General features: G+C 39.3%; 1 protein-coding gene and 1 long non-coding RNA gene across 2 annotated transcripts in view; one reads left to right on the top strand and one right to left on the bottom strand.

Moving 5' to 3' along the window:
* MTHFD1L (methylenetetrahydrofolate dehydrogenase (NADP+ dependent) 1 like) overlaps positions 1–5,720 on the top strand; it is a 190,607-nt gene extending 184,887 nt beyond the window's left edge. Inside the window, exon 28 of the mRNA XM_072995277.2 lies at positions 5,019–5,720. The gene's annotated coding sequence lies outside the window, so the exon portion shown is untranslated. The remainder of the gene's footprint in view (positions 1–5,018) is intronic.
* LOC140705935 (uncharacterized) overlaps positions 1–25,831 on the bottom strand; it is an 84,984-nt gene that overhangs the window by 15,730 nt on the left and 43,423 nt on the right. The gene's annotated exons all lie outside the window — the stretch shown is intronic.

Here is a 25,831-nt window from a genome sequence, read left to right as displayed (position 1 = left end):
TCAAGAAGACATATTGCTGTCTGAATTCCAGAGTTTTTCCAGCTGTTCTTCGCTGCAAGATCACTTCCCTGTAGATGTTGGCCCCCCTCCATTGCTGGGGGGTCTGCTGACCCAGAGTTTACACAGGGTTCCCCAGAGCCCTGGAATTCCTCCTGCTCTTGCTGCCGTCACTCCGCCCCTTCATTTTCTGACAGAATTGCAAGGGTGCCAATATTTCTGGCCATGATTGTATGTGCTTATCACTCCCTGTGGTTGAATGATCATGTGATTCAGCACCTACTGTATTGGTTTGAAAGCGAAGAGGCCATCCAAAAGAAAGACAATAGTTTCCACATACTTGTGGGGCTCCCTAGATAAGCAGATATATAGAAGTTTATAAAGTGAGAGGACAAAAAAATAAAATTAAATTTAAAAAACCCACCAAAAATTACCCAGCCTATAGACACTCTGCTGCCCAATCAAAACAATCCTGGATTTGTTAGCAACTTCCACAAGCAGCTTTTACTTTCTCCAAGAGAGGAAAAATCACCAGATTAAACCACAGCTAAACTTAAATTTGGGCAGTGTGCTAGCCTATTCTTGTTGGTGTTCCCTTCTTCCCTCACCATGCCATGTGCATCCTTCCCGAAACTGCACATTCAGTGGAAGAGGGCTAGTCTATTAGTTAAGTCTGTGGTTGAAAGTTGGTGAGACGCATAATAATTGTTGCAGCCTATGAAAATGAAGGACTGGATCTGAACAGGAGCTAATTGCTCTACACATTCTGGAGGAGTCAATGTAGCTGAGCAAATATATGGTTTGAGTTTTAAAAATAATGCTACCCACACTAACTAGGAATGTATTTTTCCCCACTCTGACTTTTCCACTAATTTTGAGAAGTGTATTGACTTGCATGAAAATCTTAGTCATCTGTTGGTGGGTTCCCTAGAGAGAGAGGTAGGCTCTTTATAACAGCAGTTTCCTATTTTTCAGGAAGGAGGAAAGAGATACCTTTTCCCACTCTCCAAAGCTTCCGACACATACTCTTTTTTCTATGTGCTATACAGTAATACATAATTTATGTAAGAAAGCAGGAGTAGTTCAACAGGATAAAAAAATATTTCTTATCCCTTTCCCCAAGTTTCCCTGCCCTCAACAGCCTGGATAATGCTACAGGAGTCCTGTTGAAGGCTGTCTGGAGCCCTGACAAAAGCATTCATCTTAGGATCTACTGCAGGTTTCACATGGACATAATGTAATCTGGCCTGATGGAAAGTGTGTGCATGTGTATGTGAAGAAAAAAAGATGATAGAAATACATGGGTGCCTCGCTTAGCGATGTTAATCCGTGCAGAAAAATCGCTGCTAAGCGATAACATCGCTAAGCGAAAATAAAAAGCGCATAGAAACGCATTAAAACGCAATTAATGCATTCCTATGGCCTAAAAACTCACCTTTAAGCGAAGATCTCCATAGTGTTGCCATTTTTGGTGCCTCTAAAGCGAGGTATCCATGCCTGAAAACAGCAGGCGGCCATTTTGTTTACCTGGCGGCCATTTTGAAACCACCGATCAGCTGGCCGAAAATGGGGGCTTTCCGATGATCGTTTCCCTGCGGTCATCGCAAAGTGAATTTCCCCCATAGAGACCATCGCAAAGCGATTGCTTTGGCGATCGCAAAAAGTCCATCGCAAAGCGATTTCGTCGCTATACGGAGTGATCGCTATGCGAGGCACCACTGTAGAGAGAAATGCAAGACAGTTGCAAATGGAAAAAAGATTGCATCAGGCCTCTCCTTAGAAAAATTCCATTGCTGAGTCAGACTAATTGCACAATTAAAACCTCATCTGGAAGCAACCTCAGATAATGGTTAGGAGAGCTTATAGGTGATATCCAAGCCCTTTTTGTAGTTTTTTGTTTGTTTCTTTGTTTCCAGGCTACATCACAACTAACAAGTTATAGTTTTTGTTCTTGAGATACCCACTCAGAGAGTCAAAATCGTATTTCTTTGGTCACATCAGAGGCACCACAGTAAAATTAATAAATATATCACATAGTTTTTGCCTAGTAACAGGAAATATGAAGAGCATTCAAAACAGTTAATATCAGATCTTCCATACAACATGTTGAGGGGAACAAAGTTTTTTCTCTCCACATTTTAATCCTGGCATTCTCTTTCTTTAGGATTCATAGATGTTCTGGAAAAAAATTCTTCATTTTAATCTGTGAAGGACAGGATGGTAGCCAAAGAGTGAATGCACATTTGATGTACAGTACATGCTTTGAGTCTTTCACTTTTAGCAGCTGGGTGCAAGTTTCTATTTTGGACTATAACTCCCAGAATACTACAGCCAGTATGACCAATTAGAAGGAACTTGTCCAAGCTCAGGTTCCGTTTCAGGAAAGTTTTTTTTCCCCTGTTTGAGGGTACTGATACGAAGATTCTTCCTGAATTCCTCATCCTTACAGATTTAAACCATCTCAACTCCATGGGAGTTGAGAGGGATTTTCGAACCTTGAGAGAGATTTTCGAATCCTCACAATAGTCCTTGTCTTCTAGCTAGGAAGGAGACAAAGAGGTGTTGTTTTCAATTAAGTTATATAATTTGCATAGGAGAAACAGCATGGTGTAGTGTAGTGGTTCTTAACGTTTTTGAAAGAAATGCCCCCTTGAGCCATTGAGGAAGTTATCATCGCCCCCCTCCCTGCGGTGATGATTCATTCATTCATTCATTCATTCATTCATTCATTCATTCATTTTTTATTTATTTATTTATTTATTTAAGACAGTTAAATCCAATGATCCCTGAAAACAAAATTAAATTCCAAGAAAATGAAATGCCCCCCAGAAAGTAACATTTAATGATTTAGTTGCAAGTGAATTTTAAGACGCAAAAAGAAATATAAAAAGGGCATAAAAACAAATGCAGGAACTAAAAATTTCAAGACAAAGTTTGAAACTAAATTAAAATTGGAGGAAAATATATATTCATGCGCATTGTAAAAAGGCTGCAGCCATCTTCACAGGTTTGGCTTGCTCCAGCGCCCCCCTACCGCCCCCTTCTGCTCCAGCGCCCCCATGCCGCCCCTTTTCGTTCTACCGCCCCCCTGAAAAATGAAATCGCCCACTGGGGGGCATTATCGCCCACGTTAAGAACCACTGGTGTAGTGGATAGAACATCAGACTGTGAGTCAGGAGAACTGTGTTCAAATCCCTGCTTGGTCATGGAAACTCAACTGGTGGCAAAGATGAACCACTCCTTGAACATCTCATACATCTTGAAAACCCAATTAAGATCACTAAAACTTAGAAATAACTTGACAGAACATAACAATAATTAGCCTAAAATGTACAAAACTGCCATCTTTCCCCCTTGAGAAGCAAGTAACTCAAGCACATACACACAAGCAAGCACAAAAGGACTGGCTGATCAGAAGGCAACAAATAACTCATCAAAAACTTAATAATAATAACAAGGTGCTGTGAAGTTAATTGTAATTTATAGCAAACCTTTTCAGGGTTTCTTGGTTAAAGAATACTCAGAAGTGGTTCTCTGAGGGCATCCTGGGACTGTACATCTTGCCCAAGGCCCCATGAGCTAGGTCTACTGGGATGCACAGTGGGGAATGGAACTCCCAACCTCTGGCTCCTCACCCAGATAAGTAAACCACGGAGCTGTCCAGCTAGCTCATTCCTTGATTTTTAAGAATGTATAAGTAGTAGTCATCCTAGTTTTTCACATATCATCCTCACAACTGCGACGATTAAATTAAGAGCAGCCAAAGGTCTTTTGCAGCTCCTTACCTGCAAAGGTGAAATGACGGAGAGTTTATACCCCTGTAATTAGTATTAAATCCGGATGCAGTGTCTCTAGGAGAAATATTACTCAGTCTGTACAACCTGCAGTGTGACAGCTAAATCAGAGGATAAACATGAATTTATTTGTTGGTTCCAATTTGCTGCTGCACCATCTGCCCACAGCTTGTAAACAATGACAACAAACAGGACAAACACAAATGCACTTCCATACACCCAAATGAAAGTTAAGACTTTTACTGGAAGGATACATTGATATGAACCATTCCTCTCTCTACTTCTGCAAAGGAATCTATGATGAAGAAAACATGTAGAACTGAGCCTTAGTTGGTATTATTATCACTCCTCTCTGCAACATTGATCATTGTAATGAATTCATCTATTCATACGCTTACATGTATCCTTCAAACATGGTATTGGTTGAGAACTGCTGAAGTCACAAACTTGTTCAGTGTAGGAAGTTAGCATTGGCACACTGGCATAATACAAAATATTACAAATATAATAATTTTATTCCATGATCAGACTTAACAGATAAAGCACCATTCCATATGTATAGACTGGTAGTCTGTATTATGTGAAACCACAGTATATCATAGTCAAAGCTATGGTTTTTCCAGTAGCAATGTATGGAAGTGAGAGCTGGACCATAAAGAAGGCTGACCGCCAAAGAATTGATGCTTTTGAATTGTGGTGCTGGAGGAGACTCTTGGGAGTCCCCTGGACTGCAAGGAGATCAAACCTATCCGTTCTGAATGAAATCAACCCTGAGTGCTCACTGGAAGGACAGATCCTGAAGCTGAGGCTCCAATACTCTAGCTATCTCATGAGAAGAGAAAACTTCCTGGAAAAGACCCTGATGTTGGGAAAGTGTGAAGGCAAGAGGAGAAGGGGACAACAGAGGACGAGATGGTTGGACAGTGTCATCAAAGCTACCAACATGAATTTGACCTAACTCCGGGAGGCAGTGGAAGACAGGAGTGCTCTGGTCCATTGGGTCACGAAGAGTCGGACACGACTTAACAACTAAACAACAACAACGCACTATATCATATTGAATGGTTAAATGGTTTCCTTTATTTGTCCTTCAGGCAAAATAATTCTAACATAGTAATATTACAGATAATTTGCAGGCTGATATCTTTTTAAAAAAGAGAGCCAACATTGTCTTTCTCCATGAATTCTTAAGATTCTTCCTTTCACTTTCTTCTCCTCTTTTCCTAGACTTCTGAAAAGACAAATTGCAGTGTTTCCTGGAGTATGAGACAAGCATGAATTTGGAGAATGCCGGCAACATATCTCTGGAAGAATACTGGAATAAACCAAAGCAGAGAAGCACACTTATCACCAAACCTCTTCTGTAATGAAAAACCTAAGAACAATAAAAGCATGGATTTATTCTAAATGTAGTATAAAGGAATGTTTTCTAAGATGCACAGATGCCTGCACGTTGCTTACTCCATCAGGGTGTTGGGAGAGGTGATATGAAAAAGGAGATCAAAACCCTAAAAGAGTAGAAGCTATTGTCTATGTGAGCTGGGGAGCAAAATTAGCACCCCCACACCTAGTTAGAAAATCAACATTAAAACAGTGCTGCCGCTCAATGAAGCTTAATGCATTTTATAGCATACAGTGCAGTTTCATTCACTTCAAGGCTGAAGTGTCAAACAGTATTAGCTGGAAATGTCTGAGCTGGTCAGGATACCCTGGGCGCTGCAGGAAGGGCAGGGATAGTTGAGAGCTAGAGTTTTAAATGCGGAACTTTGTTTCAGAAACCAGCCAGGCAATTTAATACAAGCTAAAATAAATGCTACTTCTACCCTCTTCCCTTCACCTCCTCAGCCAAACAGCTGTGAAACAATCATAGCTGCATGTGTTCTGCCAGTACTGCTCTTTGCCAAATAAATTTGGACTTGCTGCTTCAAACTATTGTGTATGATTCTTCAAAATCAGCCATTTGAAACCACTCAGCCCCCGTAGAGAATGCCTGTTCTAAATCCCCAAATGTTACGACACTTCCTTTCTTTTTGCAAGGAGTGGAAGAACACTTCATTGGCAAGCCTCAAATCTTTCTCCCTCTCCTTTTTCTTTTTTATTTAAACCTTTAAGGAGACAATCTTTGGCCACATAGAGGAGTTTGCCTTTTTAAAAAATTGGACATTTGAAATCAGAGAACAGATACATCCACTGACGTAACGCTCAGATCATTTCAGATGCACTGAACAAACTGCATTATAGCCCGATATCAAACAGAAACTCTTGATGTCTCCTGGGTGATGTATCCACTTGATTTGCACCCAGTGCTCTGGAAATGGTAGCCTGCTCCTTTAACAAAGGAAACATTATTTATACAGTGAACACTTGATGATCATGAATTAAAAGATTCTAGTTCTAAATTCAGATTAAAGCTGCCATTGCAAACAAATCTCTGTAGACAGGATAGCAATCTTAAGTTATTAATATTGTAATATAAATATAATGATAATGGGATATTAATGTAAGAATATAAACAGAATATAATCAGAACATTGTATTCTGCCTGCAATAGTCCATTAAGTCTTTGTTTTCTAAATATTGTTTCAGAAAAATAGTATACATAGAAGCACAACTATAAGTTTTAAGAGCCAACAAAGAGTATGACTAAGGCTGGGCTCCTAAATGTCCAGATTATAAATGAGAGACAAAGTCTGAGGATGTAGAAATTAGAATCAAGTTCTTTATTCTGCATTATTTAAATGGGTAGTTAAAAAGCTCTGGCTCAGCGTGTTTCGACAAAGCCTTCTTCAGGAGCTAAGCATAATACAAAACCACATGTTAGATATCAAATCATTCACATTTTCTTTTGAAATATATATATATATATATACACACACACACACACACACACACACACACACCTGGCTTGGGACTCTCAACTGTACCTAAATACATACATTTACACTGAGCACATTAGGCATGATAAAACATATTATACAGAAAATAAAACACATACCGAGCTTCTTTATACTCTCTGCACCTTTCTTTGGTCTATAGCAGCTCCAAAAGTAATTGAAAGTGTTTGAAAGTGCAGGGACTGAAAAAGGAGGCATTTGTACACAGCTGTACGTAAAGATGAAGAATTTTTATATTCTGTCTAATATGTTTTATCATGCCTAATGTGCTCAGTATAAATGTATGTATTTATATAAAGTTGAGAGTCCCAAGCCAGATGTATATATATTTTTTCAAAAGAGAATGTGAATGATTTGATATCTAACATGTGGTTTTGTATTATGCTTAGCTCCTTAAGAAGGCTTTGCCAAAATGTGTTCAGCCAGAGCTTTTTAACTACCCATTTAAAGAATACAGAATAAAGAACTTGATTCTAATTTCTACATCCTCAGACTTCATCTCTCATTTATCATCTGGACTTCCGTGGATGTACTAGTTCCTTTTGTTTTGGGCTTCTAAATGTCCAGGACTGACTGAGGAGCAAGGCCTGTGCATGAAAGTTGGAAATGGTTTTGCTAAGTGTGCATAAGATTGTGCTTGCAGGATGTCACATTTAGAATTGCTGCATGGCTACAATTCATGAAAACTTACTCAAAATAAACTGTCTTAGTCTTTAAAGTCCCACAGTAAAATTTGTTGTTTATAGCAAGGACTACACAGCTAAATTAAAACACACCAGATTTGATAGGGAAACATCCACTGACAGTTAAACCAGTTTATTTGTAGTTGGCTAACTCAAAAACTATCTTTATTTCCAGGTTTTTTAAATATTATACTAGTTTTCTTACAGTATAATATTTGCAAGGAAAACTCAACAAATTGGAATTACTTCATATTTGTTCCACCTTGGTGTGGACTTTCAGTATTTATTCTTTTATTTTATAGGAATAAACCCCAACATATAGGGAATGTAAGGCTGAAAGGCAGGTTACCAATTTAGAAGCATTCAGAGATGAGAAAGTGTCTCCTATAATGTACCTGGGTAAACACAAAAAGTAGGATTGCAATCCATTCGTTTATGTAACAAATCAGTTAAATTCAAATATTTCGACAAGTGTGGTCATAATAGCAACTCTCAAATCAGTAATCCAAAGGTCAGCAAGTTGTGTATATACATATTCAAGTGTGTGTGAGCTGTGTGTGGAGGTTTTTTTCAAGGAAAAACTCAAATATTTATTCACAAAGTAAACCTTTTTCATTCTAAAAGTTTAAAGGACATTTGGAAGACGTTACCATGCATAAGTTGTCGTAAAATAAAAACACTTGGCCAAAAAGAGGAATTAGCAGCTTGTGAGTTTTAAAAATCAGGGGGAAATGGAAACGTGCAATACGAACATAGAACAAAATGTTCATCAAATACAGTAATATAATTCACAGGAGCTTTTAAAATTCCTGTACACAACTCTCAATGGTTCATTTCTAAAGAGCTTCCTTTTGGAATTCCAACTTTCTCTACTGTTTATATTATGTCTTAGAAATGACAGGCCCGGAAAGAAAAAACAAGACACTGGGCCTTCTCGGCAGTGGCTCCCAGGCTCTGGAACACGCCCCCCCAAGATTCGTCTGGCCCCCTCGTTAAGCATTTTCAAAAACCAACTCAAGACCTGGTTATATAGACAGGCCTTCCCTCCGGGCACTACGTAACTTTCTCTCTCCATCTTTATCTACTCTGTTTTGTGTAAATGTTGGAAATTGTTATTTCATATTAATTGGTTTTATTCTGTGTTTTGTGAGCCTCCCAGAGTAGACTATGTCTAAATGGGCATCATATAAGCTCAATAAACAAATGTTAGGAGACCATCTCTTTCTAGATCAACATCCCTAAAATGACACAAATTGACCAAGGGTTAAGGTCATAACAGGGCTTCTTGAAATATGACTCTCAAGGCTCTGAGGGTGACCCTTTTCTCCTTCATGCCCTACAGATCAAAAAATCTTCAGAGCTCTCTACCTGTAGTATTCCGTTGTCATAGGCACTGAAAATCTGTATTTTTCTGGCATATCTGTCTCCAAACTGTAGTGGTTTCTATATATTCAGAAGATTCCTTAGATATGCATAACACTTAGAAAGGTTACTTTTTGGACTACAAATTCCAGAATCCCATAGTTTGAAACAGTAACCTTTTTAACCCCTGGGCATGTATAGGTACAGTGGTGCCTTGCGTAGCGATCGCTCCGTTGAGCGACGAAATTGCTTAGCGATGGACTTTTTGCCATCACAAAAGCGATCACTTTGCAATAGTCCCTATGGGGAAAATTCACTTTGCGATGATCGCAGGGAAGCGATCAGCGCAAAGCCTCCATTTTCGGCCAGCTGATCGGCGGTTTCAAAATGGCCACCGGGTAAACAAAATGGCCACCCGCTGTTTTGCCTCACTCTAGAGGCACCAAAAATGGCGGCGCTATGGAGGATTTTTGCATAAGGTGAGTTTTTAAGCCCATAGGAATGCATTAAACGTGTTTTAATGCGTTTCTATGGGCTTTTTAAAATCGCTTAGCGATGAAATCGCTTAGCAACATTTTTTCCAGAACGGATTAACGTTGCTAAGCGAGGCACCACTGTATATATATTAGCTTATGGGACCTGCAGTCCCCAGGGACCGACTGGAAAATAGCTGAACTGCCACATCCAAAGCTTTTATGAGCTCATTTTGGCAAAATGTGGCACAGCACTGCTGTTTTTTCTATCTGTTCCAGGGTTGTTGGGTTTGTTTTTTTTACATCTTTTGTGCCACTTCTAGGATTGATGTTAGAGCAATGGCAGTCAATTTAGCAGTATAATGGAAGCAAATGATGGAGTGGATTTTGGTCCAAAATAAATGTGCTTGTTTTTCAGGCAAAAAGGGGGGAACATGTGATCTTCTGGATGCTTTCCCTCTGGAACACTCATCAACTGTAGCCATCATAGCCAAGGGTGAATTATGATGGAAACCACCTAGAGTGGCCTTGGCTATTAGATGTGTGTGTGTGTGTAAATAAATAAATAAATAAATGGTAATCTAACAACATCTGGAGGGCCACCAAATGTTTTCTTTCCATGCTTTAAGGTGCTACAAGATTGGTGCTTTTATTAGGAGGTTTGCCTAGATCAGTGGTTCCCAACCTTGGGTCCCCAGATGTTGTTTGACTACAACTCTCAGAAATCCTGGTCAGTGTAGCTAGTGTTGAACAATTCTGAGAGTGTCCAAGAACATCTGGAGACCCATGGTTGAGAACCATTGTCCTAGATGAATACTTTTTGTTTCAAATCTCCTGATACCCCTTCCCCTGCATTTGGCATTTTGAAGTACCTTCCTTCTAAGCCTGGAAATTATACATCCCCATCATGACTTGTAACCTGTGATGGACTTTTCATCCAGAAATCTGTCCAATCCCCTTTTAAAGGCATCTAGGCGAGACGCCATCACCACATCCTGTGGCAAGGAGTTCCACAGACTAACAACACACGGGGTCAAGAAATATTTTCTTTTGTCTGTTCTCACTCTCCCAGCACTCCATTTGAGTGGATGTCCCCTGGTTCTGGTATTGCATGAGAGGGAAATCAGCTTCCCTCTATTCACTTTATCCATCCCCTGCATGATTTTATATGTCTCAGTCATGTCCTCCCTCAGGTGCCTTTTCTAAACAGCCCCAAATGCTGTAGCCTTTCCTCATAAGGGAGGTGGCCCAGCCCAGTCATCATTTTAGTTGCTCTCTTCTGCACCTTTTTCAGTTCCACAATGTCTTTTTTGAGATGCAGAAACCAGAACTATACACAATACGCCAGGTGCAGCCTTACCAGTGTTTTGTACAATGGCATCATAATGTTGGCTGTTTTATTTTCAATCCCCTTTTTAAATGATACCTAGCATGGAACGGGCCTTCATTGCTGCCACTGCTCATTGGGTTGACGCTTTCATCGAGCTGTCCACCAGCACGCCAAGATCTCTTTCCTGATCCATCACGGACAGCTCAGAACTCATCAGCTGATAAATAACGTTTTGATTTTTTGCCCCAATGTGCATTACTTTACATTTTCTCAGAGGAGATTAAATAACCCATGACTTTGTTTACTCAACAGTTTAACTGCATATATGAACCAGTTCTACTCTCTGAATTATTTTCCATAGTCTAGTGGGGATTTGAACCCTGTTTTCCAGAGTCCTAGTCTGTCACTCTATCCACTGCATCAGCAGTCCTCAACCTTTTTGGAACCACAGACTGTTGGGGGGCAGGCTCTGTGCGTGGGCGGTGGGGGCACCCTTACACTCGCCGGTGGGCATGTTGCGTTTGCGAGTGGGTGTGACACACACCCTGTGAGTGCAACATGCTCACTTCCTGGGAAGCCCACAGACCGGCACTGGGCCACGGACCGGGGGTTGGGGACCCCTGCACTACCTCACACTGGGAATCCCCTTAACCAAGACATGTGCATTTATCAGATTTACACTTGGATCATTCTACATGTCTATGCTGAAACCTCTTAAGTGTGCCAGAATATTCCAACTATCATTGGTGCACAACAAATAACAGTAACAAAGAGCTATAACTACCAATTTTGGCACCTGGAACAATTAGTATAAAATGTGCCCCCAAATCAATGTTGTAATTCCTGATGTGAAAACAATACAAAAAGGGATTACAACATTGAACAGCTTGCCAGCATCTCATATTCTCCACAGGGCATCAGCAGCACTCTTAGTTAAACTCACTGGGGAGAGGGGACTGGTAAAAGTACTCCTTAAATATGCCACTTACCGTATGGTACATTGAAAGCCCAATGAGAGCTGTTATAAGTCAGTTGTGACACGACACATATTCTTTAGCATACCGTGTACATATACATATTTTGTACTGATGATGAATCGTTTCATTCCATACAATTTTAGCCTGTGAATGTTGCTGCTGATTTATTTCCTTTGCAAAGTGGTTGGGTTTCTGGGGACTATGGCCACTGTGCTTGTACCCTTTTTTTTTCTTTTAAAGGTATATCAACACATCAACAGTAACAACCACTGCTGCTAGCAAAAGCAAAATGAATACATTGCTCAGAAGGAGACAGCTCAAACTATACAACCATCCCCCCACTCTTGTGGGTGAAAGAGGGCTTGAGCAGAGACATTTCCTGCTTTTAACTGTAAAGAAAGGAATGTTGCATCTCCTCTCTCTTTTTTAAACCTTCCTCTTCACGATACTCTGCAAGTCTTTCAAAACCGATTTTCTCCTTTTGCTGTGCAAAAGACATGCAGCCTGCTATAATGGTTCAAACAGAAAGAAATGAATTTATATAATTTTTTTAAAAATATGAATTTTATCCTGCCAGTAAATATACCACATGACCACAAAAAATAAATGTATTGGTACAAGAGAGATATGGAAAGATTTGCGATAACTGGAATTCTTTTGACAGGTGTGATTAGGCACTTACCCTCTGACAGGAGAGGCATGGTCTACCTACAATCCAGTTAGATCAGATCTTTGTCTTTATGCCACCCCCTTCAAGGCTTGGATAAACCATCTACATTGTCTCAGCAGGAGTCTGTACACTGAACACTGCACATTTTCCCTATGGTGGTATACCAGGACTCTGAACTAAATTTGACACCCTGGGGACAAAACTCTGGATGCTCAGCTCTAGTCACAGCTGTGGTGACAAACTGTTAGATAATCGATAGCTACCACTGATTATATAAATTTATAATGGTTGATTAATATAAAAGAATGTTAAGTTCTGTGTTCTTACAGGAAAAAAGTTAAGTTCTTTATTTTTCTGTAGCTCCTTAGGAATTACACTCTAAACAGCTGCTTCATTTAAATCACCGCGGTTTGATTTATGGCTTCATTTGCAGGCACTTTTCAGGTCTCCAATTTCCTTACATTAAAAAAACCAAATATCTGTTTATCGGTTTGAAAAAAGCTAGCCAGTCACATTTATCTAAGATAATAGAGAAAAACCAATGTAAAATTAACAGCAAATTTGGGGAGCTCATTGGAACCTAATCAGTCCTTTTGGAGCTAATGAGATCAAAGCTACAGTCTATTGCAGAGTTTTGAAGTTCTGGGAGAATTCTGTTTTTTTCTACACAACAGACGTACAGAGATTCAGAGAAGAAAATAGGTACAAGTTCTCCGGAGTCCACTCCTTTCTCGTTAACTGGCATTTAAAATCTCAATAACTCAATAACATTTTGAAAGTTTTGTAGGAGAAAGAATAAAAAAACATTTTTTTATGTTCAAACAGTTGCTTGAAATGACAGGCTTGTGTAAACTCTTTTCACTACTTCACGCATACTCAGCAACCAACTGAACAGATCAATAGCAAACAAACCGCCACAAAATTAGAAAGAGAGCAAAAGGAAGCACTCAGCAAAGAGGAGAGTCCTTACTGAATTCAAGTCTGGAATTAATGATTGGCTAGTGCTGGGTAGACAGTCACCCCAGCCCAGAAAAGCCTCTCCCAGTCACTGATAGCATATGAGGTTGTAAATTAAAGTCCAATACAATCCATAAATTGGAGGGCATGGAGAACATTGAATGTTTACCAATATAGTTCCCATTGACCAGCTTAAGTCTGATCAATAATATATGGAAATTAATAGTAAGCTAATTAATAATATATGCAAAAGAAGATGCTAAAGTATTTGCATGAATTCATTCAACAAAAACCTCGTGTTTAGATTTTACCAGCAAAGCTGAAATTACCTGACACGCAGACATATTTCATGAATGGCTCATCTTGCAGAAAAGTATTTAAGCAGCTTGAGTCTTTAGGACTGACAATGTTACAGTGATAGCTGGAATCAGGCCTTCAAATGCTTTCAATCATTTTCACTCATTTCAACAGAGGGGGAAATCAATGGGAAAACACTTAAAAGCGCTTAGCTTTCTACCTTTGCTCACCCTTCCATAAATGCATTGACTGAACCTGAAAAGAGGAGATATGATTGTAGGTACTAGTTACACCCCTGATCTCCACGTATCCACTGGCCTGACCCCAAATTCCAGGCATCTGTGACAAGGGTTTCTCTATGTATACAGCTGTCCATGAACAGATTTTTCCATGAAAGCTAGGCACACAAGCTTGCAAAAGCTCTTGTGTGTACAGCTGTATGTGTCTGAAAGCCACTGTGCCACATTCTCCAATGTTTTGGTCATGAAAATGAACAATGGATGGGGGGAGCTGATTTACCTCCCTATATTTTAGCATGAATGGATTTACACAGAAGGTATGAACAGGGCTTCTTTAGCTAGTACAAATTATCTCTTGTTAGTGTAATTGCTGGTTCTACATTTCTACATTTGCTTGCCTTTGAAAGCAGTCTTGCAGCCTCTCAGATATGGAAAAAGATGCATGTGTTAACATGGGCACATGAACAAACATATACACCTGAAAAAGTAAAATGCACACAAAAAAGTTCCCCCATCAATCATTTTTACAGAAAGCTTATCTCCACTAGAAGCCAAAGAAGAACCATATCTTGGTCTTTTCACTCACAAAAATAACTGGCTAAGTACAACATAGAACTACCTACTTTTCATAGTTAGAAAAGTAGTGTAGTGTAGTATAGTGTAGTGTAGTATATTGCTGTGAATTGCAGCAATTTACAGGGTAAAGTCAACACCTCTTTCACCTCCTCTAATTTATGTTCTTTGTTCCATAATCATATTTCAGTCTGTACAGGAACATTCAATTTTTTTGTGTAAATACAAACTGTTCACATATATCTTTGGTAAGGATGCTTCCAGTTCAAAAAAATAGTTTTTACTTAGCAAATCAAAACTTGCTGCAGTCTGCATTTATATAATCTGACATCCTTCAATGGCAGCTCCAGCACTTTTCATGAATGCCTCTTAGAAAAGATTGCACCGGATCAGTTGACTGGAAGGCAAACACCAGGTTCCAAACACAGCACTGTACAATTCATATAACTCACTATAATTTATGCAATCAGGAAAGTCTGACTGATCAGACTATACATTGGAAGATGAGTTCATCAGAAGGCAGAATTCCCTAGGTGCTGAAAGCACTGATGGTCACAGAAAGAGCTTTTCACACCTCTTGTTGCATTTTGGGTTGTCTTCATTTGTTGTGATTCGCCATTAGGAGGTAAACACGGTTTCAAAATTGTTTGTAGTCTTTTTTTTCCCCTAAGCACAAAAGTCTGTTGGAATCATGCCTCTAGAATATTTATGCAATTTCAGCTTCTAATTATACGTTGTTGATAACACACAGTCCAGGCAAACTGTTTTGAAACACTGCCTCTTCTCTGCCAGACAAAAATATATCTTTGGCGCAATTTAGATTTCAGAACAGTATAACTATTTCCTTCAGCATTCCTGGAGTGATACTACCTTACTGACTTAAGGTAAGCACTTAATTGCAACCTTGTCAAGAGAGCAGAATGGCAACATACTCAGAAGTAAACAAAACTCACATGCTTGGTTCTGCATCCCAGAGTCTAGCAAAGACCTTGCAGTCTTTTTTTTCTGATCTTGAGAGATCTTCGATGGTATCCAGCCAAATTACAATTCTACGTAAACAAATTACAGGCAAATATAAACCAAACTTATAGACAATAGGAGAGGCTAGGATAAAAGTTAATGGAGACTGTCTACTCTCTCAGGTATATGGTAAGCACTTTGCCTCATCAACATTTCCTTGCTAAATCTCCATCTGTGGTGGATCACTGACCAACAAATCCTCACCATCCTAGAGAGAAGTGACAAGTGGGGTGGTGCAGGGTTTTGTTCTGGTCCCGGTGTTTAACATCTTACATTAGCTGGAGCAGGAAGTAGAGGTGCTGTTCATCAAATTTTCTAATTCCACCAAACTGATAGCCAATATCAGTTATCACTGACCATAGCTGATACTTCAGAAGACAAGAATGAAGATTTTTAACAGATTGAAGAAGTAGGCCAAAATAAATAAAGGGATTTTCAACAAGAATAAACGAACTTTCTACTTTCAGACAAGAAAAATTAGATGCACAAATATAGGATGGGCAACATCTTGTCTGGCAGTACTATGCGTGGAAAGAACATCAGGATCTTATTAGACTACAAGCTAAACATGAGAGTGCCGCAAGAACTACAACAGGATAACACTATTCTGAACTATAGAGTCCAGAGTGAGAGAAGTAGGAGCATCACTATTTTTTGCTTTGGTCAAACCTCACCTGGAATACTGGACCAAATTCTGAGCACCATAGTTTAAGATATATTTTGACAAGCTTGACTAGGTCTGGAGGAGGACAACCACGATGGTAAAGGGAATGGAAACAACTTTTTGAGGAGGAGCTGAAGAAGTTAGGCATGCCTAGCCTGAGTAGGAGAAAACTGACAAGTGATAATGATATTGGAAGGGCTGCCACATGAAGAAGGAAGAAGCTTGTTTTCTGCACCCCCAGAGGTTAGAACCTGAAGCGACAGAACCAAGTCACAAGGGAGGGGACTTTAATTGAACACTAGGACAGACTAGCTGATGGCAATAGAATGGGACAAAGCACCTCAGAAAGCAGTGGACTCTCCTTCATGTTATTTAAACACAGAGGCTGGATGGACATTTGTCAGGGATGCTTCAGCTGTGGGTCTTCTGCATTGCCAGGGGTTGAACTACATGACTACAAATTCATCTATGGCTTTCAATGCTTGTTCCTGAATGGAATCACAGTTATACCTTTTGACTCTGGTGGCTAATTCTCACGAAGAAATATAAATCTCTGACAATGATATCTCATAACACAACAGTATATATTTTAATGTGGGAAATAACTCTTTGCATAGATGTCTTCAACTACCAGTATTTTAAAACTCTTGGAACAAAGACTGACATCCACATTTAAACAAAAATAAAAATTAACTGAAATAGTTCCAGAATTGTCAGGCAGTTTCTGCCTGAAACTGCTACAAATCTTGAGTAGTTTCTTCATGATGCAGTAATAATAGATGTGAAATGCAAAGCTGTAATACAGCTCATGTATTAACCTAATATGAGTAACTTTTAAACATAGAAGTCAATCTCATGCCATAGACTAAATTCCTCGAGGCTTGTAATGTTATGTGCCACCACCCAAGCCACTTCTGACTAATGAAAAAGCCTGCTATGCTTTTCAAGGTACACAAGAGGCTCTGGGATGGGTTTACCATGGCCAAGTAGGAATTGAATCCAGGTTTCCTGAGTCTTGCTTTGACACTTGTTTATCCTAAGTCTATATAAAACTGAATTAGCACACTAGCATTATTATATATTGCATGTCTGATTATTGCAGGGACTATTGGAAGGCATTTCCCATTCTCCATCCCATTCCCATCACTCAGGAATTAAAAAATGTACATCAAATACTCATGACTCTGCACAGCTGATTTTTCTAATTAGAAGCCAAACTGGGTAAATCCAATTTGTCTGGCAAGCAAATGCTATTTTTCAAGAAAGCCTTACTTTTGTTATTTTTCCATCCTTGCTTTAAAAAAAACATGCAAAGCAATCTGAGCTTTTCAGGATATTATGCAACCAAGAGTACTGCAAAGAGTTTTCTAAATGGAGATGGGGAATTTAGCCTTGAAAAATTCCCAAAGAAAAATGTTAAATCCTGCAGCAGTATGATAATTTTGTTAAGCCAATTTATAGTAAACAAAGTGGGATAGAAAATACGAGGGAGCTGCAAACATTCACATCAAGCTTTGCCGGATATTGAAATGTTTCAGCTTCCCCTATTTCCCTGAAAATAAGACCTAACCTGAAAATAAGCCCTAGTATGATTTTTCAGAATGCTTGTAATATAAGTCTTACCCCCAAAATAAGCCCTAGTTAAGTCAAAGCCCGCCCTCCACCACTGTGCAGCAACCAGAAGATGACATGACTGTATTTGAATAAACGTAGATTGTTGTACATGAAAAAAAAAATCCCCTGAAAATAAGCTCTACTGCTTTTTTTTTGGAGGAAAAAAATTAAGACCCTGTCTTATATGGGGGGAAATACGGTACATACAGGGATCCTCCCAAAGGTTGATGCGAAAGAGGAACAGTGTGTGCTCCTGCCAAACAAAAACCACCCTCAAACCTCTTCACTAAGTTTGGTGTTGCCCTTTAATTTGTTCCATGTGATTCTTTCCTCTGGATTATTCCTTTTATCAAATAAGGCAAACAGCCAGTATTCCATTTCCATTGCTGCTTAAAAACTGTCAACAGCTAAAAGCTAAACTGACATTTCACCTTTTAAAAAAGAGTAAGAACAGTTTTGGCAAAATACGAACAGTTTGTGTTATTTTGGCTATCTGACACAGCAATGGCTCATATATTCATCATCTTAGAACTACAAGAGCTGGAAGGGACCTTATGGATCATCAAGTCCAGCCTCTGTCATAGAAGCACATTGGGGAATTGAACTCCCAACCTCTGGCTTGGCAGCCAGATACTTAAACCACTGAGCTATCCAGCAGTTGTGACTATTATCTTCAAAAGTAATAAACAAGATTTACAAACCAACAAGTTACTGGGGGGAAAGCACAAAAGGATAAGAAGGTTCACTCTTGCAAACTGTCAAATTCTTATCACACTGATGAAATCTCATTTACATTACTCTCTTCTCTATGATTTAAGCACACACAGTTCTTGAGAGATGTCTATATTGCTGCTTATTTTTCACATGTTCCAACAAGAACATGCATTAGGCTCACAACTTCTTCCAAAAAAAAAAAAAACCATACACACATCCTCAGCACAGCTCTTTTCCTTCACTTCTTCCAATCTTTCACTCTGACTTAAACAACTGCTTCTACAAACTAAAATCTTACTTAACCACCCTTAAATCTCAGCTGTTACCTGCCTCATATTTCTTTCTGTCTGTAATTCAAACTAAAATTTAATCAAGAACCAAAATATAGGTTCTTTGGTTCGTGGAAATCAGATATAGAAAGAAACTAAATAATTTTCATACTGACAAAAGAGCTTCATTTGGTTACTAAAGGATATATACCCTCATAGACCCCAGCTTCAGGTTTGATGAAATAATCTCCCATCAGAGTTGGATCCCACTGCTGAATGGCTGGTTTTGATATTCTGCAGATCAGGCATAGATGAATGGGTTACCAGAATTATACATGATATATTTCAAAGAACAAAAGAATTTAGGTAAAGGTAAAGGTTGCCCTTGACATTTAGTCCAGTTGTGTCTGACTCTAGGAGGCGGTACTCATCCCCATTTCCAAGCCATAGAGCCAGCGTTTGTCCGAAGACAATCTTCCATGGTCACGTGGCCAGCGTGACTAGACACAGAACACCATTACCTTCCTACTGTGGTGGTACCTATTTATCTACTCAAACTGGTCTTGCTTTCGAACTGCTAGGTTGGTAGGAGCTGGGACAAGAGACGGGAGCTCACTCTGTCGCATGGATTTTATCTTATGACTGCTGGTCCTCCGACCTTGAAGTACACAGGCTTCTGCAGTTCAACCCGCCGTGCCACCACATCGCCACAAAAGAGTTTAGTGTCCACTTTTTCTGTGTATGGAATAGGCATACAGGATTTTAGCATTGATAATACGATCACAATCCAGCAATCCTAGAAATGAGTTCCAGGTACTATGAGAAGAAATGTCTTTCCTACATTGAGACCCTGAGTGAAGCTTGACACTGTTCCTATTCTGAACAATAAAGAAGGAGGGGTAGTACCCCAATCCAAAGGCTGATCCTGGATTTATAAACAGAGAAATACCCATGGAGGAGAGATAATAAAGCTAGTAATCAGCTCTTCTGGCACTTCCTACTGCTAACTGCTGGGAACAAAACAGCAGGGTTTTTGGACATTGGTCCCTTTAAGATAGGAGAGTTCCTGTCTCCTCTGCTCCCCAATTTAGAATGACAGCCTTTATGCTTCTACATATAGTGCAGAAGTGTGCATTACCACCTTTTAGTTCCAATCTCGGTTGCACGTACTTTCAAGCAACTTGGACAATATCTCGATGTTTGGCTCTGTGCTCTTGCCCCCATTCAGCTTTGTTCCATACTTCTGAACTGTCTGGCTTCCCAGGATAAAATTTGTTTTCTGCAAAGTGAGTCTGGCTTCTAATGGAAAATAGTTTTGCCTTTTACCTGTCACAAGGCATCCTGGATGTCAGCTTTATCATCATGTAACAGCAGTGGCAAAGTTCAGATGGCTTATATTGATTAATTATAGCCATATGCTTAAACTGTAATCAAGAGCTCAGCCAATTAATCACTGACTAATTGATTAATGCCTTTAGCCATAATTTTAACTCATATTTTTCTGTTTGTTACTAGCATAACAAAAGGTCATAACTTTTCTCATGGAAAGTTAGATTATAAATAAATGTAATCCATATGGCTATGTTTCCATTAATATATACAAATCAGACTCAGATGTTCACTTGATAATCATTTATGGTCAGCAAGATCCTGTTTAATATCACGAAAGTTTCTGCCCTTTTGCCCTATGCAGCTGATGTGAACTATAGATGTACATCCCCATCTACAATGATACAATGCTCATCAGAGTTTAACTGAATGTCATGGATGCTTCTGTTGGCACAGGAGTATACCAGTATCACCTTCTGGAATACTTGGAAGAGTTTGGAAAAAATTATTTCTTGGACTTCAACTTCTAAGATCCCCTAGACAGCATAGAGCATTCTGGAAGTAAAAGGTGTCCTCCCCTCCATGCTCAGAGTGATATGCTCAGCACAGAGGACCTCTGGATTATTTACAAAAAAAGAACAACACAATAAGAACTCCAGAAAAACAACAGCAACAACAAATGTTCTTGTAGCATCTTTAAGACTAACAGATTTATTGTAGTGTTAAGTTTTCAGGCCTGCAGTTAATTTCTTCAAGCGTATGTGCTAATATTTAGGTCACAGGTTCACATATCATGCACAATAATGCAGGGAAAGCAACAGTGTAAAATCAGATGCAGACATTACAATTGCATTAGCAAAACTGGTAATGATATTTCAAAATTTCAAGTACATAAACATCCTGACAATAAGTAGGGTAGTTAACTAATGCTAAACACCTGTAGGCTAATACACAAGAACTAGGCTTCTGTCTTTGAAGTGCTGAAGCAATAGAAAACTACTTCTTTGTTGTTCACAAAACTATGGTAAAACCATCTGAATTCTAACACTGATTTAGCCTTGCATAAGGGAAACAGTAGAACTTGCAGCAGGAAATTGCTGCTCTATAATGATCATCAGAAATGCACCCAGGAACACCATCAGCACTTCATTAATGAGTGGCAATTTGCCTCAAAGACTAATGCAGTCACCCATATATAAATCAGGAATAGGATTCTGGCAAAGTGTGCTAAGAAGGTCCAGATTTTATTTAAGCACCTAATTATAAACTGGAATTGATGATTATATATCTACTGGATTAGTGCCTCTGTTTTCGTGTTATATTCATGTGTTTCAGGAACCATGAAAAGGAATGTATCTCCTAAACTGAGACTCTGAATGAGGCTTGACAATGTTCCATTTCTGAGCAACAAATAAGGGCAGGGGAGGGGAAGTGGATTGGGAAGGAAAGTAGCCAGATCCAAAGGCTGAGCCCAGATTTGACAGACAGAGAAATGCAATGCATCTATCTCTGTTTACTACAAACTGATGTGTTCTTATCCATGCAAATCAGGATGGCATACATGGCCTTGCCCACCTTTTATCTCCACAGCCCTTTACAAGCCTTGTTGCCTAAGGAGGTCACAGTTTATTAGGACAGTCATAAAGCGACTGTGTTTCTTGCAATAGAACATCAACATGTTATGTAAGAACAAATTTGTTCTTCATAATGGTATCTAAGAATTTTTTTTCATAATGTTAAGGACTGTAAACCATTCAGACTCTAGAGAAATGGCTAATGATATACAGTAATGTATATATTTAGTGGGAAAGGTCAAATAATCTAGGATATGGTGTCACCCGTGATTACAGAAAAAAATTATTCCTGTTGCCTGGTTAAATTTTAAATGGAAAACATGATTATTTTTTCCTGAACAAAGAGGTACCATGAAATGCTTTTCCCCCAATCAAAACTGGTTTCTATTCCAGTTGATTAAGCAGTTTGGGGAAATAATTGTACCAATTGTGCTTGTTTGTAGAAAATATCCTTAATGAACCTCTTAATGAACTGCCCTCTGTGCTTTAGTTCACAACTTGCAACACAAACAACTCCAACTCTGCAAGTTTTAAAAAAATCAGAAATGTGCAATCCACAGCCTGTTTAAACAACAATATTGTTTGAAGAAGCTGAGGAGATATGTCTGTGTTTGCTTCTTCAATCGTGACAATTTTGTAGCAGTTTATTTGGTATCATCCTCAAACGGAAAAATCCTGTGTGAAGCAAGCTACTCTAATTTTAGACCAATCCTAATTTTCCTTTCCAAAGTAACAGGAAAGCTTACCCTAGCTGAAAAAGTTCAGAGACAGAAGTGAAGCAGAAGATTAATGGAAACAAAAAGCCATATATTCCAATTCAGTTGAGATGAAAGAAGGATTGCCACAGAATGTTTGCTTTGTTTTTCAAATTAGAGATCCTCTGGAATTATGGAATAATCTCAAATCTTAAAAATCCAGTATGAGGAAGAGCTTCTTTTTCTTTTCTTTTTTTGCCTAAAAATTTGTCTAATTCATACAACCTTCCAGAAGAGCTTTCTTATAAACTAGGCTTTTTCCTTTATATTTGGTTACAGCCATTATGGGGCATCATGGGTACACATTACGTCTATGACTATCCATGTTCCAGTATACTGAAGAAAGTTACTTTCATTTTAAATCTATATCTTTGTTGATTGCTTTCAACATGTGGTGAACATGTGTAAACCACCATATAGCTATCCAAAATGGGGTAAATAAGAGTATGGTTTCTTCATCATTGGTGATGTTGGCTAAAGCAGATGTAGACTGTGAACATCTGGAGGACCACACTTTGCCCCCTTTTTCAGCTAAACTCTACTAGAAGCATTGTTTGGTCCATCAGGGTGATAATAATAAGATTGCTAGTACATTACTGAATAATCCAGTTTCCTTTCTCTGCCTACCTCCAATACCAAGTTTAAATTTTGTGGCACAATGTCTGACAGAAGATAATCAGAGAAGTTTGTTCAAAAAATTGAGATGACCCAATCTTTCAAACCAGCCAGCCGCCCCACCCCCAAAAGGATATTCAAACACATCTCTTTACTCCATATTTTTCACTGTTGTTAATTTTCTCTGAGTTTAAATGCCTTAGATTATGCAGCTTGAAATCTGAATTTAACTAAGCAGAATGGTCTTGATTTGACTGTATTGTGAAAAGATAAATTATTCATTTAGTAAGAATATTCTACATATTATGTTTTTCACTCAGTTTGGCCTCTTGCTTTCTGTCACATTTTATGATGCAAGATCAGTGAAACCAGTAATTGCAACCATATCCTGGGATCCTCTCATCAATCCAATTCGAGCTGACCTGGGCTGTTGTTTGACATACTAAGTGGGTCTTAATAGCACACCAGCTCGTTCCTATTGATGGGTATAGCTGAGTCAGGCCTTCTTTTTCAAGTTGGCTAAAAGGCATTAATGAATTATATTATATTTAAATTGACCCAGAAATGAACTTGGGCCTGCTGGGAAGAGAAGAAATTCAAGAGGTATTTATCTGGATAGGGCTAAGTGAACTATTGTATCACAGAAAGAAGGAAAACATGAGGTGTGTGTGTGTGTGTGTGTGTGTGTGTGTGTGTGTGTGTGTGTGAGAGAGAGAGAGAGAGAGAGAGAGAGAGAGAGAGAGAGGGAATGTCCCCTGTTGACATGCACCTAATTCTTTAAAAGTCCATGAGAGCACATGTGGGATACCTCTAGCCTTCCAAATATTGCTGGGCTCTAATTCTCATCAGCTCCTTCCAGACTAGCCTAGAGAGAGACATAATGAGACTAGCAGTTAAAGAACTTCAGGAGGATCAGATCTTCCCTGCCCCACCTTAGATTTTGTCTTAGTCCAATTCCATGTTCATAATTTTAATTTCTACCCCTGCATAGAATCAGAGGTTAGCCCTCCCTGGTTTCCAGTGAAGCGGTTGCCTTTTGCATGAGATGTCTCTGCAATTATAACATAATTGGCTTCCCTAATGTGCTCAGTATTAGGCTATGGGCCAGTCTGCTGTTACTTTCTGCCCTCACGGAACAGTGTGTTCTATGCTGTGTGTGGCTGAACACTGTGCCACAATCCATCCAAAAATCTTCTATTTATAGTAGCCATCATGAAACAGCTCTCCCCACTCCCCACCCTTTACTAATGGGTTTCAAATCAATGGCTGAAATTCAGTCATTCAGTAGTAAGTTGCAATTTGAGTAGGCCCATTGAATCAGTGGAATTTAAAGAGTTGACTCACCATATCTCCATTGATTCAGTAGGTGTACTCTAGTTGTGACTTACTACTAGATTTTAGCCAATAAATACTACAAATGGTTTGTCTGAACAACAGAGTTGTATACAAAGTGTCTGCAGATAAATCAGGCACTCTTAAAGCTGAGGAAAATTGTCTGGGATCAGCTTTTGCTCATCCACAGTGAACAGACCTGAGTAACTATGAGTATCTACATATCATAGCTTGAAAAACTACTTATGACAAGCAATTAGTTCCTGTTATTGTTCCAAGGCCTTGAAAGTAGTAAGTAACCATTACAGAGTTTTAAAGCTAACTCTTTACTTTTCAGTTTCTCAAAAGTGCAGTCTTAACTCAATTTCTCAGTTCCAACTAATTTATGACCACAAACCCGACTCAACAATGTGCTGACTATAGATGTAAATACTGGTAGAAACCTCTTCTATAAATATGCTAGAAAAAAAACCCTTCTGCCAGTAGAACCTTAATCTCCTGGTTTAGATCTCAGAGATCTGTTGGCAGTAAGATCGACAGGTTACCCACCTGTAATTGTAGTTCTTTGAGTGGACCTCTGTGATTCACACCCTGGGTGATCTGCGCCTGCGCGGAGCTTCATTGGAAAGTTCTAGAGCTTCTGTGGTAGCAATAAACACATTAGAACAAGGCCCCTCCGCCTCATATAAGTACCTTGGTGCCAAGGCTCTCCTTTCAGTTGTGTCAACCACCGCTAAATTAAGCAGAATGGCATGACAGTGGGGAGGATGAGCGGGATGTGTGAATCACAGAGGTCCACTAGAAGAACTACAATTACAAGTGGGTAACCTTTCATTCTTCTTTGTGGCCTCTGTGACTCACACCCTAGGTGACTAAAAAGCTGTCTTACCTAGAGGCAGGTTGTCACACCAGGGTAGAGGCTAGAACTGCAGGTCCAAAGGCCACATCAGACTTTTGCTGGAGATCAAGTCTATAATTCCGGATGAAAGTGGATGGCTGTGCCCAAGTGGCAGAGGCGCAGACATCTGGAAGAGGTATGCCATGTAGGAATGCCGTAGAGGCCACCACTGCTCTGATGGAGTGAGGGCGAATCACCTTCGGGACTGGTTTGTGTGCCAGCTGATGGTTGAAGCGACACATCTAGATATAGTTTGAGACATTACCTGGTGACCTTTAGTAGGTGGTTGGTGACTTATGAAAAGTTGAGGTGAACGCCTGAAAGGTTGGGTGCATTGGACATAAAAGGCAAGGGCTCGCCTAACAGTCTAAAGTATAGAGGATTCTTTCTTGAGTTGTGGACAGTGATGGGAAGAAGGAAAGAAGGATAAACAGCTGAGAGAGATGGAATTGAGATATGACTTTGGGGAGGAAAGGAATATCCATGGATAATTTGACTCTGTCCGGAAAAAAAATGTAAATAAGGATAGTCGTGACGTAAGGCCGCTAAATCACTAGCTTGTCGAGCTGAGGTGATGGCAATGAGGAAAACTGTTTTAAAGGTAAGTAGCCATAAATCAGTTGAAGTTAAAGGTTCAAAAGGAGCTTTAGTAAGTTATTGCAATACTAGTGTTAGTGACCATTGCAGGGAACTTGGGCAGGTATCTGGGTAGATATGAGATAGACCTTTAAGAAAACATTTCAATGGTGGATGCTTTTTTTCTTTCCCCAAGATGGCGGCAGAAGCGGGCGGTTAGCGTTT

Source organism: Pogona vitticeps, chromosome 1 (assembly GCF_051106095.1).
Source record: "Pogona vitticeps strain Pit_001003342236 chromosome 1, PviZW2.1, whole genome shotgun sequence".
In the NCBI taxonomy this organism is placed as follows: domain Eukaryota; kingdom Metazoa; phylum Chordata; class Lepidosauria; order Squamata; family Agamidae; genus Pogona; species Pogona vitticeps.
This window is presented reverse-complemented; position numbering and strand designations above follow the sequence as displayed.